Source organism: Vicugna pacos, unplaced genomic scaffold, assembly GCF_048564905.1.
Source record: "Vicugna pacos unplaced genomic scaffold, VicPac4 scaffold_107, whole genome shotgun sequence".
Classification (NCBI taxonomy): Eukaryota; Metazoa; Chordata; class Mammalia; order Artiodactyla; family Camelidae; genus Vicugna; species Vicugna pacos.
The window spans coordinates 194,783-210,532 of NW_027328787.1; the positions used below are offsets into that span (position 1 = coordinate 194,783).

Consider the following 15,750-nt stretch of genomic DNA (forward strand, 5'->3'; position numbering starts at 1 on the left):
GGATAAAGTCATAAGTGCCCATAAATGAACAAATATGTTTGTATTTCTATGCAACATGGGAGCAGACTACATATGTTTCTATATAATATATATGACTGTGTGTTTTAATCTGCCTGTCAGTGTTTTTTATAGTTTTTCAGCAATGTTATAACTTCAGAATTCTTCTAAGTTATTCACTCCCGATATTACTGCAGTTTGTACTGTGTATTCTATCTTATGGATGGGATTCCACTGTCCCCTCAGTGAGGAATTTCCTCTCCTATTCCGTTAGTAGCAGAGTTAAAGGAACTGTGATTTCTAGGCCTTTGCTTTCCATGTGTTTGCAGTTGGCTGTAAATCACGAATTTCCCTTTCTTGAGTTTTCATTTTTCAATAAGAATTTTTAAAATAATTGTTAATATGTTTCACCAGTCTCCCTAGAAACTTGATGTGTTTGTGCTTTTCAGTTTTCAATTTATGAAAATTGTAAATGCACACTTGTTTTTAAGTAGTCCTTTTTCACTAGATATTTGTTTACTTCTTTAGAGTTAAAATAATTTTTTCCCAATGAATGAATCGGTGTTCATGTTTTAAAAGATAACTTACTTTTTATTTTTCTTATTCTAACAGGTATATTTGTTGTACAGAATTTAGAAAATAAGGATAAACAAAATAATAACTTAAAAATGGCCTCTAATCTCACTTGGAGATACAGATGTAAGGTTTGAAATTGAGAATTACAAGTCCTCTGACGTTGTACTTCTCTTTCAAGTACGTTTTGGTTACTGAGACCCTCGAATTCCCATATGAATTGTAGCAGCAGCTAGTCAGTTACTGCAGAGGAGCCCGCTGGGATTGTGATCGAGACCACGTTGTATGTATGCATCGCTCTGGAGAGCACTGCCATCCCAAGAATGCTGTCGTCTGATCCAGGAATCTGCGTGGTGTGTCTTTCCAGGTATTTAGGTATTCTTTAATTTATTTCAGCAATGTGTATGGTTTACATAGTATTATTTTATTTATTTTTTGCCTTTATACTGAGGACAAGTGTGCAAGGTACCAGGATTAGAATTGTATTATAGCCCCGCAACTTGCTGCCACCATGGACGCTGCGGTCTCTCTTTGCCCTTTGTAAAATCTCGCACAAAATAGGACCTAAGTAACTCTCTCTTGAAAGAATGATTATATGATTGCTGGATGATGCTTGAGAGTCCTTGTGATGATGTCTTTTTCCCAGACTTTCCTCTCTTCTTAACTATGCCCTTTCCCTTCCTTTCTTCCAGCCTGGGTTTCAGCGTGCCTGTGGCATTGATTTTTCTTGTCTGTGGACTCATCCTTTCACTAGTTCATGATAATGTTACATGTGGGCTGTGGAAACTTGCTAGATGTCAAGAAAGAGCAAATCCATTGCATGCTAGATTTTTTAGAGTGTGTTATTGTATTATCGATTGAAATGAAATCAGGCTGACCCATTGAGCCATCCCCTGAGCTCTTTTCGCCTTCCTACAGGTGATACAGCTCTCGTTGCTGCATGTGCCCTTCCCCCAGACTCGGTTTTGGAGTTGAGTAAGTCACCATCACTGGAGCCCTCTCATTAAAAATGAAGAAAACCTTTGCTCCTTCTCCCTGGTTGGGGACTTGGATGAGATGAGGTAACAGATAAAGAATGGAGCCCCACCTATTTCTGACCACCGCTCTTTCCGTTCATTTCTCCAGGGGAAGGGTACAATTCAAAAATATAAAGATTGTGAGCTAATGAGATAGACAAGACAACCGATCATTTATTAAATATCCTTTCATGCCAGAAACAAATGTATTATACACACAAAAAGCACATAAATTACGGTAGTACTGTGGTTACAAACATGGGTCCGAGTTCGATTCCTGCTCTGGAGTGACAAGTCCTGTGAGATGGAGAAATGGTAGATCGGCTTAGCCTCTCTTGGACTTGTTTTCTGTCCTGCAGAGATGGGGTTCGCTAGGCATCCCTACCCCGTAGAGGTGCTGTGGGGTGTAAATGACGTGAGTGGGCAGCCCGAGCACACCTGCTCGTTCCTCGTAAGTGCAGGATAGCACAGCTTTTGCGGTGATGCCTTTATGACCACACCGTGTAGACTCTCAGTGCTCCGAAGGGATGCCTTGTGGATTGGAGATGGGATTCTCACTTCTGTAAATACCCAAGAATTGGGTTATTGAGCTTTGCTGATTTGAATCTATTCTTTAGAAAGTACATAATGTAGATATATTTTTCAAACATGCATGCTTTTTAACTTTTATTATTTATACTTCAACCCTCTCATCTCTTGGTGTGACATTTCATGGAATCCAGGAAACAGTCCTAAGCCACCTGCCTCTTCACACTTCTTTGTGGTGGTTTTCTTCCCTGACTAGAAGAGGGTTTTGCATAGGAAATTTTGTTTGCTCCCCTTCTCTTGGAGTCTCCCTGTTTGTCTGCCCATCTCTCACCTGTCCATCTGTCCATTTCTCTACCCACTCATTCTTCTGACTTGTTCCAAGAAGCATTTCAGGCAGCTTACAGAAGAACAGATACCAAATAAACAGGTGAGAAAATGGGGCCAATTTCAGACAGTGAGGCTTGCAGTTGAGCCTGTGTGAGATTTGCAGGCGTGAGACACACGCCTCTGCCTTGTGCCTTATAAGATAGACAGCATCAATATGCCTGAAGCTCCCAGCAGACACAGGGAAACAGGGTTTGTGGGAGATGCTTACTGTCTGTGAAATAAATAAGTGGCTTAGGAGAAGCCCAGACTTTCCAACTACTAAGGCTTAGGAGAATATATTGAGTGTCTTCCAAAATCAGATTATTGCATCTTTTCTTTTTCAGAGTTTTATGTATAGTTGGTTTACATTCTATACCTGGAAATTTCTCCAAAACTGCTGCCCACGTGAGTCCCATGACTCGGGAATGGGGTGGTTCTGCTCATTGACGGGTGTTGGCCAGAAACGGAAAATGACAGCCTCAAAGGAGCCTGGGATTAAGCAGTTATGTTTTGTCAGTGCTGTAGATTTCAGAAAATACTTTTACCATTTCTCTCCGCCTGAGGAAGCAGCGTGCTCTCTTCCCAGCATCAGGAGCTCAGGGCCACGTGATGGTGGGGCTGACTGCACTGCCGTCAAAACAGCTGTGCTAGTCACTGCAGGTGTGGTGCTTTCACGTAGTGCATTTCATGTTCTTTAATAGGTTTCAACAGGTAGTTAATTAACTGAGTTAATTAACATTAAATAAATATAATGCTTTGTTGAAAAGACAGTTATAGGCAGAATATAAGTTGTGAACAATATAAAAACTGTTTCAATACTGAAATTTCAGTAGGGAAGATTCAGTTTATCTTATTTCCACCTCTCTTTAAAAGAGAAAAGAAACAAGACAGAAAAAGCAGAGGATGATTTCTGTTCTTCCTCTCGGCTTGCAGGTGCCTTCACCTCCAGTGGCATCCATCCAGACACCAGCACTGACACTGGCCGTGCTCAGAACTGCCTCAGCCCTGAAGACACAACTGACAAATGGAAGGGGGACGCGCCCTGTTACAGCGGGTGCTTTCAATTTTTGAGTCCTTATGTAACTGTGCGGTGTTATTCAGGATCACCCATTCTGCACTGTGTGACGGTGCTTCGGTGTCTCCTAGTTATTTATTTCTGTAAGTACTCATGTATTTTTTCCAATGTGTGTTACTAGACATCTAAAAATGCATTTTTCAGATGAAAAATAATGTGTATTTAATATAAAATTCTGAAAAAAGGGTCAAAAGGGTCTATCCTGTTCCCAGTATTCAGAGATAATAATTAACACTTTAAAATCTATTTTCTGTTCTTTTCATCAGTGTGTATTACCTCTGTCATAAAAACCAGCAAGCACTGTGTGCCTGTTTGCTGTGTGGAGACCTCCATTTTCCATTCAGCTTATGACAATTTTTTTTACAGTATTCTATCTCCGCTGGCATGATTTTTAATGACCATTATAGCATTCTGTCTTGTGGAGTCCTCGTCCATTTTACTTTGGACTTAAGTAAACTTTTATATTCCAAGTAAACTTAACTGGAATACTGAAAAGAGAACTGTGGTGGTACCGAAAGTCCCCTACTTCCCTTCCCCTTTTTTCCTGAGAGTAAAAACTGCTGACAATGTGGAGTATATATTTCATGACCTTTATGCCTATGTCATATATATATACACATACATAAACTTATATGAGAAATCTATGTATATGTGTGTGTATATATGCTTTATTGAAAAATAAGGCCATACTTTATGTTTTCTGCAGCTCGGTTTATTCACTCAGGTATATATCACAGACGTCCTCTCCTTCCAGACTCACCCGGTCCTTTCAGATAGAGTAGAGTGGTCTCCTGATGTGCAGGTTTGGTCTCTTGTGTAAGGACACCTTTCGTGGGAGAGAACTGTGGACAAGGCCTTGGACCACGCCGAAACACCGGAACTTTAGTGGCCACAGCTCACCGTGATTTACCGCATCATTGTCTTGATGGTGGACACTTAAGTTTTCTCCATTTTCCACTGTCAGAAAGGGTGTCTGACTGGCATCCTTCTTGTACAAACATTCCTGTGATCTTGTATAAGTATTCCTTTAGTTAAGGTTTCTGGAAATTTAGTCCTTGGATGTGACAACTACATAAATCACAGGCTCCTTTCAAGTGAATCTAGAAATTCCTTCTCCTGTGGGGAATGAAAAGATGTAGAATAACTTATGTAACCAATTCTCTATCCGTGGGTATGATTCCACTTCAGCTTTTCTTCCCACCAATGTAAACAGTGCTGTGTAAATTCTTTGATGAGTACATTTATTTGAACTGATTCTTTTTGTAAATGAAACGATTCCTAAAAGTGAAGTTCAGCCTGTGTGTACACACGTTTTCCAGGGTTTACATATCCATTGACATGTCGTCCTCCAAAAGATCGCTCACAGTTTGTTGTCTCAAAGATGGACACTAGCTAGAATATCTTTTAAAAATATTTGCCAATATGATGAGCAAAATGATTTTCATTGTTTTAGTTTCCACTTTATGACCAGTGTGGTATTGAGCATTTTTCACTCATTAGCCATCTGACTTTTAAAAAGTGAATGATCCCTTTTGTCCTTTGCAAATATTTAAGTGAGGGAGCTTCTTGTTGCTTTGTGACAGCTCTATGTATATTATGAACATTAGCCCCTTGTCTTCATCAACATATATCACAGAGCTTTCCCTTGTCATTTTTTGCCTTTCATTTTGTTCAGTAGGTTCATTTTTGTTATGGCCCAAAATAAACTTTAGATAGTAAATGTCTTCTTTTTCGGTTTTATTCTTGATATTATTCTTAGAAATGCTTTCTTATAATGGTATAAATTTCTTCTGTAGGTTTTCTTAATCTCTAAGATGGAGATGATAATAGTGCTTGTCATAGTGAGGAGAAGCTAAATTGATATGAGCAAAGAGTTGTATTTGCTCTTATTAGTACTTTCTAATATTTACATCACTTTCTGTAATTTTTCTTGCGGTCATTTTGACCGGAATAGAATTTGTTTTTTCAAGGGGATTCTGTGATTGTCCCAAGACAATTATTGAATTCCTACTTTGCTCTTTAATTTGAAATCCCACCTGTAAAAATACTTATGTACACTAGAGTCTCTTTTTGAGCTCATGATTTATTTCTGTCAATCTTACTTTCCTACACTAGCACTATATCTTACATATTGTAAAAATTTATTTAATATCTGACAGTGCAAATTTTTTGATTTGCTTTTCGATCCCTATTTTTCTTTGCTAGTATTATGATTTCATTTTTCCTGAAGAATTCTAATATAATTTTTTCAAGTTAAAAAAAAGGATAAGTGTTGTCATGGGATTTTTTAGTAATTTTGAATTATCTTTAGGAGAACGTACATCTTTACAAAACTGTTTTCCTCCATACAAAGGTTGATGTCTCTACTTTCACACTTCTTACTTTACCCCTCAGTACAGTCCTGTACTTCCTCCATATACAACATGGGCATTGTTTTTGAGTTTATTCCGGATTATTGTTGATGTTTTTGTTAATTTTTTAAGTGAGAAATTTTTGCTATTATATTTTTTAACTGTTAAAACTGACACCTAGGAAGGCAGATTCGGTTTGTAAATACTCACTTTGTAACTTCTCATTTAAAATTGTAAGTATTAAGTACTCGATACAGAATCCTTTCTTTTCTGTTTTTAAAAATTTGTTTCCAAGATTCTCAAAATGGTCATAGCTAAGTAGTATAGGTGGGGAGAGAGATGGAGAGAGGTAGTGTGGCTCATGTACAAACTGTGAGCACTTTCATGGCTGCCTTTATGCTGGAAAAGCTGCTGAAGAGTCCAGGTTAGACCAGGGGTGGCTTTGTATGCACTTGAAAGCCAGCTTTCCTGCCTGTATGGTGAAGCCTGGTAGGCGTGGCAGGTAGATGATCAAGGTCGAATGGAGGTTATTGGCTGCACAGAGCGCTGTGTCTGAGAACTGGAGACCATCGCCATGGGAAATGCTTGGTGCCAGGAACAAAGCAGAGGAGCTGGGGACCCTGTGTGTTAAGGATTATCCAGCCCTCGGAGTGGGAAGTTCAGACTCTGCATTCAGATCTGAGTTTGAATTCATCCTCTTTAGTTTACTTGTCCTCTGACTTTGGTCAAGCTATATACCCTCTTTCACTTCCTGTTTCCTTGTCTCTCAAAGTAGGAGAATTACAGCCTGCTGCTAGAGTGTTTGATCAGGTTAAATAATTTGTGTCTATAAGATGTCATGTACAGTCACAAGCTCAGTGAGAAAAGGGCTGTTGCCTGTTCTTCTGCAACTCAGTGCTTGACAAGACATGGGGGAAAGCCAGTCCGTAATTTGTGTGTGATGCAAGTAGGAACAAAAATAATGTCTTGCCTTTCCCTAGCAGTACTCTTACAGCTTTGCTTCATTTACATCTTTCCTCCTTTCCTTTCCTCTTTCCCATCCTCCACCAAAAGAGCCTGAGACTCTCTCAGAATAATAGATTCAAATTAATTTAAAGGTAGGCTCATTCTCACGAAATAATAGTAACAGAAAAAAAAATCTGTGCACATCCCAGAATACGTTGTATTTGATTTACACACACACACGTGTGCACACACACACACACACACGCACAATCAGGCTACCTCCCACTTGCAGAGGGAGAAGGACCACTTTTTCTGAGTTTTCACTCACTGAGCGTGAGAACAATGTCTCTTACACAGACTTTCACCAGGCTTCGTGCATGGTGTTTTTAATTGAATTTCGGCTTTGTAGCCATAGATATAGTCTCCTAATAGAAAAGAGAAAGTGGAGACATAGACATTCTGCTGAGATATTGGTGTTATCATATTTTAGTTGGAACGGACTTAAGACAGCATAGAGTCATAACATTTCATGGGTGAGAATCCATTTTGTTGTCACTTGGACAAGAACCTGGATCTTCTGCCATCTTGTCCACGTGGGTGAAGAGGCAACTGGGCAGGGGATGGCAGGCATCCTTCTTGCTTGAGTTCCATGTTCTTGCTAGTTTTCATTGCTCAGCTGCCTTTAGTTTATGTACATGAGGCCTCACATGGGAAGGTCACTCTGTCCTGATAGAATGAGTTTCTTATCAGCAAAAAGCTCTGGACCCACTCATATTTCCCAGAATTTTCTGCTGATCTGCTGACACTTTATATAATTGAGACTTAAGAAAATACTGAATATAAAATCCTTATTGTTATTGTTTGCCCTCGAGTTCCATAGGAATGAGGTGCTGTCTCAGGCTGTCTAAAGTTAGATCTGAACAATGATAGGGTGATAGGTTGTGCTGCTTTACCTCCAAAGTCAAAGGGGATTTCCACCTTAGCTTTTAGAATCAGGCAGATTAGTTCAAATCTTGCCTTTACCAATTATTATCTTTGTGTCTTGGGGGAGAAACTGTACTTTTTTGTGTCCAAATTTGTTTATCTGTAAATAAGTTCAGTATTTATTTTAAGGTTTCTGTTTCAGAATTGAATGAGCTAATACTCTCATTTATACCTAAAATAGTGATTGCATGGTTCTATGCTGGTGCCTTGGTAGTTGATTACTAAGGGACTCCGCAGTGAGAATGGGGGTGGGGGACTCCGGGTTAATAGAGCTTATATTCCAGGATATGCTTGTAAAAGACTGGATGTGCAGTGGATTTTTAGTAAATATCTACTCCTTTCCTAATCTGCATTGATTGTGTATATATCTTTATACTAATATATGAACAATTTTTATTGCAATTTAAATATCTTTGTAGTACTTACAATATGTAGCTTTAAAAAATACGTGAAATAAAATGATTTGACTTTTATTTTGTTTTCAATAAGCATAACAAAACAAAATAAAAAGAAGAAAATGTTTGAAGGAGTAGAAATAATTTTATTTCTTGGAATCAGTTCCGTATAATAGGTTTTTTGTTCGTGTTGTTAAACAGCATATAAAACTGATAAGTTGTGACATTCTGGAAATGAGGAAACAGTGGAGACATACTACCTCTAATGCAGTCACTTTGTTACCAAGTCCAAACTCGTTCTGCTTGCTGCATGACAGGCCAATAAATCGGGAGATGAGATGTTGGAGTAAGGAATAGTGACTTTATTTGAAAAGACGGCAGACCCAGAAAATGGCATATTGATATCCAGTAGAACTCTCTTCCCCAAGGCAGAATTCAGTCTCCTTTTATACTAAAAAGCGGCGGGGATGTGGCTGGTTGTTGCAAACTTCTTGCTGTACGAATTGTTTCTATTTGAAACCCTTTGTTCCTGCAGCTGTTAATGTGGGTCAAATTATGGTGCCCCCGTATAACCTCCAAAAAAAAGAATTTTTTTGCAACTTGCCATCTGTACATAAGTGTAGAAGAGCTAATATCCTTAAAGATCAGAGCCCAGAGAATAGGCCCTCCTGGGTATTTCAGGCTAAAGGCAACATTCTTTTACAAAAGGTGCAGAAACAGCAAGTCTGAGCCTAGAAAACAAGGTACAGGTTTAAAGTCAGACGAACACATCTAACATGGAGTGAAATTTGTTCTTTTCTATTAGAATTACTTTTTCTACCTCATAAATAATTTTAGTAAGAAACATGAGCAATTTTTTTATTTTTGCTTCTTAATAAAGGACTACAACTACACTTTAGTGAGCAGGGATGCTGTGCGTGCTTTGGGGTCACAGCAAACTCTTGTTGGGGGTGCTCGACCCTGCAACATGTCTGATGAACCGTGAGTGTTGGTGAGGGTCCCCCTAACCAGGGGCTCTCTTCAGGAACCACCATATGGGCATTGACCTCTGGAGACCTGTTTTTCAGCTGCAGGAAAATTTTTCAGAATCTGTGATGGGAAAATCACTCCAGCTGGGTATAATCAGGGACTAAAGGAAGAGGAAAAGGGCTTGAATTAGAGTAGAAGAGAAAGACAGAAGATCAGGGAGCCTGGGGGCTTGGCAGCGGGGCCTCGGGAGAGAGAGTAGCAGAGAAATGGAAGTGACCGTCTACGGAACCAGCTCCTGCACCTTTCCCCGCACCCAAGCCACACAGCTCTTAATTGGACCCAGGAATCTCTCCTGTCTGGATGTCACCCTGGGCAGAACCTTGAGAATCGAAGGTAAGGGGTGGGCAGCACTCACCTAGCGAGTCACTGAGGACTTTGATCAAGTCCACATTGACATTCCCAGTCATATGCCTTCACCTGTTCTTTATCTCAGGATCTGAGAAGCAGGAGCAAGGAACACAGGGAGAGATCCAGGAAGACATCTGACTGTGTTAAGAGACGACAGTCACAGCGACACTGGGAGTGAAAATACTTGTAGCAAAATAAAATAACTTCACAACTATTGCATCAGAGCTGCATGTGTGAGAGAGCCTAAGCCTGTCTCAGAGTGCAGGGGACAAGAGGAAAGGAATGGTAAAATTAACACTGATAATTGAAATTTTGTTAAATAGCCTGCTACAGTTAATTTTATCACTTCAATGTATGCAGGTGTATTTCTATGAGCATTTATAGGTTCACACAACCCCACCAGCCCGTCTTGCCCCCATCGGGGATGGGATTTCTCAAGCACAGTGCCCCTCCTGCTTGCGTGGACCACGCTGCGGGTCCTCGCCTGGGGCCGCACTGCTACAGGACACTGAGTCCCCGAGGCACGATCTGGGATACATGACAGGAACATCTGTGCTCTTGGCTGAGGGCCTCCGTTTCACCCTGCTGTGTAAGAATGCCGGTGACTCAGTTAGAAGCATGCATCCAAGCCGTCCTTCCGTGTCATCACCATCTAGAAGCGGTGCCTGAATCTTCTGAATTTCTGCAGAATGTGGTTTACAATCACCTTGAACAAGTGAGTGTGTGTCCTCTTTCAAGTGGAGGAGTTACTGCCGTTTTCCTGGAACTTACTCATCACTAGTCCATCTGATTTTTCTGTGCTAGGATTCAGTATGACCTGCTAATAACTCTGCAGTCAGATCTAGAAACCCTGATGAAGAGGATTATTTATTTTCTTTCTTTAGATGATAGAATTTTATTTTCAAAATTGTGAGTTTTCTGTTCTTGGAGGAATTTTTTCGGGAGTTGGATAAACAACTTTGCTCTTACCATCTTTGTGACCTGTTGCTATATGCGTCTCACCTGTCTTCTGTCACTTGTGAGGCGGTTCCATTTGTGACCCTGTCCTGGTTGTTCATGTAATAAAACATAAAATCTGTAAAAGTACAGTCCCTTTTACTCCGAAGACATTCCACAAATACTCCTTTAATCTGGGTGTGGTTTTAACAAGACACAATCATTAGAACATATACTTGCAGGTTGCCAGTGCAAAATCCCCAAATCAATTGTCTAGCTCAACATCTAAAATCTTTCTAATCTACGTTGGATTTGTATGGATAAGTGAAGTTGTTTGCTAAGAACTCAAGACCAGGTTTATAATACAGGCTGATTTAGCTCAGTAGGTCCTCCCAAGGTGAAGCTCTGCCAGAGGGCGGGGCCAAGGGAAGAGGGCGGGTCCTGCCCTCCCTGAGCTGACAGTTTCGTGGCAAAGACCTTCACCAGGTGAAGAAATTGAAGTTTCTTCTAAGAAAATTGGGTCTGAAGAGTCCAAAAAGCGCGGGAGTGACACAATCCCATTTGTCTAAAGTAGGGAAGAGTGGCTGTGGGGCCACTTGGGAGACTCATGAGTCCAGGTGCGTAGTGTTGGTGGCTTCCACTTGAGTGGTAGGACAGTCAGTGGGTAAAAGCGAACAGATTGAAGGCATGTTTTGATGGTTAAAATGAAAGGATCAATGCTGTCTGTGAAGGTAGGATGGAGTAAGGCCCAGGTTTCTGGGTGGATTAATGAGTTAAATAATGGTCCTGCTGTGTTCTGAGGAGGGAAAGCAGCAGAGGGAGTTCTGGGGGAAAACTGATGAGTTCAGCTGTGGGTAAAGTGAAAAGGTATTAGATGTGTGATCTGGGAGCTCTGGTGAGAGCCAGTAGTGAGTAGGGGGCGGGGAGAGAGACTTTCAAATCATTTTGTCTTCTGAACATACATATAAGAATGAGTAATGACATAACCCCTCTATATTCTGGATTTAAAACCCAGTAACATTTTGCTATATAGGCTGCAGGGGTTCTCAATTTTTTAATAGAAATAAAATAAATTGAAACAAAACAGTGGAGTTAATGAACATCTTAGAGTTGATGTGTGTCCTTGTATGTATTTTGATTTCTCATCTGTTTATAAACATAATCTACAAAAAGTTAACTTGCTTAGCATAACTGTTAAATAGAGGGACGTGACACACTCTGTTGGTGGCTCAAGGTGATTTCTTGGGCAAATTATGTAGCCTCTCTGTGCCATAGTTGCTTCTTCTGTGACTGCCCCCGGGCCCCTCATCACAGCTGATTCCCTAGAATAGATGTTGGGAGGGAGGCTGCTGAAGGGAGTAAGAGGTGGCAACTGCTAGGGACACTGAAGAGAGAGACAAAAACAGATTAAAGCCAAGAAACTGAGTGCTAATACACTCAAAGGAGAAAGAATCCCGCAGTGTTTTGAGCCCCTAAGCATAAGGGAAACAAAATCACGTGGATCCAAACTCTTGAGCATATGAGTATTGTGGGTGGGAGGGTGTTATCAGAAAATGGTTGAAAGAGGCCTTTTGGTTTCCCTTAACGTTTCCAGTAAGGATGGGGCACAGAAGCGAAAACCACCCGCTTCACAGTAGAAGGTGCTGTTTTGTGCAAAACTGACGAAGGTTGGAGACCAGTGATCAGTTGTGCTGGCAAATGAAGAGACTTCTGGATTGGGGCACTTGCTGTGACTTCCAGGTGACCTGCTGGCTGGGGGCTGTGAGGCGGGCAGTAGGTTTGCAGTGTGACCTGGGCATAATCCCTGGCTCTGAGGCCCCTGCAAGTTTCTGCAGCAGCTGCTCTTGCCCTGCGATGGGAGGGCATAAAAGGGCATTGTAGCACACGAGGGCAGGAAGGGGCTGCTTTAAAAGCAGACATGTAGCCTCCTGCAGCTGCAGACCTGCAGGCAGTTTGGTTCATTGTCGTGGAGTGGACTTTGGAGGCCTTAGTGTCATCTTAAGACTTGTTTTCCCTTGGGGACCGGGTTTGCCTTTGCATATTAATATTGAAGGTTTGGGCTTCTGGCAAAGCTGTTTTCACAGATGGGTATATACGTAACATATCGTATAAAATAAAACGTTTTTATTTAATATGTGGGACTTTGCAGTTTTTGGGAACAGCTCTTTTGACCTGGTCTCCACGGAGGACACTAGCGGTCGGCAGAGCGTGCGGGAGGGCAGGCAGCCTGCAGTGCTGCTGCAGGGGGTTCTCCCCAGCATGGTGCTCTGCTGAGTTCACTCTTCTATGAGTTTGGTTGCCAGAGGAGCAGACAGCATAGTAATGAGTTCTGGTGGGATTGTATAATGACAGGAAGAAAGAGGGAGCCGTAGTTCTTCGGGACTACTACACTCTTTTGGTTCCTGATCCAGTGTGTCCCATTACAGAATTGATGAGTTGTGTCTATTTTGGGACTTGATTGAAATAAACGTGCAGCCTGAATGTTAAGAGTTATGTTTTATTTGTCAGGAGGACTCGAGCCAGGATGACCGCCTCTCGGAACACTCTGAGGGACTGCTCCCAAGAGTAGGGGAGAAGCTAGGATTATATAGGAGCTTTACAACAAAGACCAGGTAGTTAGAACAATAAAACATTGCTTGTTATCTAAAGAAAGCCAGGTATCTCACGTTCAAGAATTTAGTGCTTTTCAATATATGGGAGGAAGCCAACATTTGGGCTCACTGAATATATTCTTTAGACAAGCACCTAGCTATCTAGGGCCAGTAATCTGTCCTTTCTTATTCTGAGTCTGCTCAGAGGGCACCGTTGTGAGTGGCTGCAGGCCTGTTTTCACTGGGGTGCAGCAGCAGTCGCTGATGACTTGTTTTCAGCATTCTTTGTTTAGTGATATGGTTGCAGTATTTTCATTCACATTGTAGTATTTTCGTTCACAGAAAATTATGATATTACCCTGATTATGGATAATCTGGAACCTTGGAAAGGAACCGAGATGGAATTACTGCAGGTAACTTCTACTTTAATAAGCCGTGTGCAAACATGAACACGGAGGAAGCATACAAAAGGATTCGGTGGTGAATGGTAAGGGTTTCTGCACGTTACAGGAGAAGGCAAGGCAGAATTCCTCTTCTTTGTGGGCAGGGACGTGAGTCCAACTTTCCTTTCTGAAGTGCTTTCTGAGAACAGTTTATGGTAATTAAGAAACATAGACAAACGGTGGCACACATTGCATTTAAGGGCTGGCCGGTTTCAAACTTGGGTATTGGACAGGTGGATTTCATAGGCAAGTGGTCAGGTGGATGGGACAGAGATGGAGCCCAGGCCTGGGGCCATATTAACGTTGAAATCGCCATTACCTCACCATAGCACCTTGGACTAGAATGTAACCACTCTTAACCTGTTGGTGAATCTGTGAAATGGGCATGATAATATTCGTTACTTTCTGGGATTGTTGTAAGTTCTAAAGGGTATTATAGCACACATGAAACACTTAACACACTGGCACTTAGCAGTTTACACTTTGTGCGGCCACCAAGCTTGGCGTGTGTCAGAGCCGTAAAGGCAGTATTTATCTGTTGAGGATGCACTGGTAGCCCCTTGGCTAGGTTGTGAATTTGGTGATTTCCTTTAATACTTGTAACTCTGTGTTCCATGGGCAGTTATTTTCATAGACAGATGAGGAATCTCAGGGTAAAAAAGACTGTAATTTGCCCAAAGTCAGACCATAATTTTGGGTGCAGGGGCCTCGGTTCAGCATGGGCCCCTGGGACTTGTGCCTTCTCCGTTCAGCACCAGAGCCAGATGTGGGCTCGGCTGTTTCCCTGCCCAAAATATCCGGCAGGCCGCAAGACACAACTGGCCCCGTGCTGCTTGAGCAAAATCTCCGGAGGAGAGGCAGTTACAAAAGGGATAAACATAAAAACAGACGACAGCAAACTGTGATCAGCTCTGAGAAGGAAAGGAACACGTCTCGCCGTGCAGAGCTGGGAGCTTTCCCGTCGGGCTGCTCTGGGGGCGTTCATCTCAGCTTACCAAACTCTGCTGCTGCACCAAGGCAGGAAGGCAGGGCACGTGTGGCCAGGTAGACAGGGCCTCATTGATCGTACTCATTCCCCATTAAGCGACAGCTCTCACGGGCACTTAACTAATAAACAGATGTTGGCCATAATCGTCACGCATTTTGACTGGTAGCTTTATTGGCGCCAACTTTGAGAGGAGGTCATTGAAGCTGGGGAGTTTGCTGCATGCCCGTGATTACCATGGAAATATTCCCACTGGTCTTTCAACCTAGACTGGTGTGGCTGTCATGTCCCGGCCCTGTGAATGGCATCGTGTAGCTTCTCCCAATTGCCCCAAATGACTTACATTGATATGCTTAATTCGTAGGAAATGGTATGTGGTAATAAGGGAAAAAAGGCAGTAAGAAATTGTTTGGAAAACTAGAAAAATACCTATTCTTTCCCGGCTGGGGGAGCGTACCCTGTATCACCCACCCTAATCACTTCCTGTCACCTCCTTCCTGCCGACTCCATGTTCAGAAGCCACTCTGAGCCTTGGGAGAACATTTTGCCTCATGAAACTTTTGACTAGGACCCGTGACTTCTCTGTCCCTGGTTAACTCTCTCTTCAAAGCCATGTAAATTTTTTGCAGGCTCCTCCACTCAGATGTAAGAATAGCCTCTTTAAACTTCTTGATGCAGCTCCTTAATGAAGATCTTGCGATGGAAACCTAGCCAAAACCTGGGAGGTGTGCACATAGTGACTGCAACCACAGCACTTTGTGAGTTCAGAATCAGTGGGGTGGGTGACTCAGGAAAGGCTTTTTTAAGGTAATAAGGGGAAAGAGAAAGGACGCAGGCTATGTGAGAAAGAAACATCTCGGTCACAGCCAGCAAGACACCTGTGTTCAGGATGGGGTGTGGCGAGTGCAGAGTTCTCACAAAAAAAGAACTGATGTGATGGGAGGGAGGACAGTTGGGTACTTTATTGGGGAGGAAAAAAGTGGGCTGAACATTTCCTGGTTGAACAAGAGGATTGTGACATGATGTGCTTGTATTTTGGAGAGAATGGTTTTGTGGGGACAGGCCTAGGAGTACACTGTCTGGCTGGGGAGTCAGCACAACAAAGAAACACAGAGAACCGGGCAGACCCCAAGACCCATGCTGGGGGAGAGGCTGCCTGCAAGCTGGAGCCCTGGAGGCTGCTTCTGT

General features: G+C 42.1%; 1 protein-coding gene across 2 annotated transcripts in view; it reads left to right on the forward strand.

The window, feature by feature from the left end:
• The window catches only part of LOC140694882 (trafficking protein particle complex subunit 9-like), a 230,532-nt gene that overhangs the window by 148,950 nt on the left and 65,832 nt on the right, over positions 1–15,750 (forward strand). The window contains exons 10-14 of one of the 2 annotated variants that reach the window (XM_072957903.1): positions 752–937; positions 1,489–1,631; positions 2,825–2,885; positions 3,414–3,638; positions 4,262–4,534. The gene's annotated coding sequence lies outside the window, so the exon portion shown is untranslated. Of the gene's footprint in view, positions 1–751; positions 938–1,488; positions 1,632–2,824; positions 2,886–3,413; positions 3,639–4,261; positions 10,323–15,750 lie in introns of those variants that run through there. The other variant, XM_072957906.1, reaches the window with a different exon arrangement.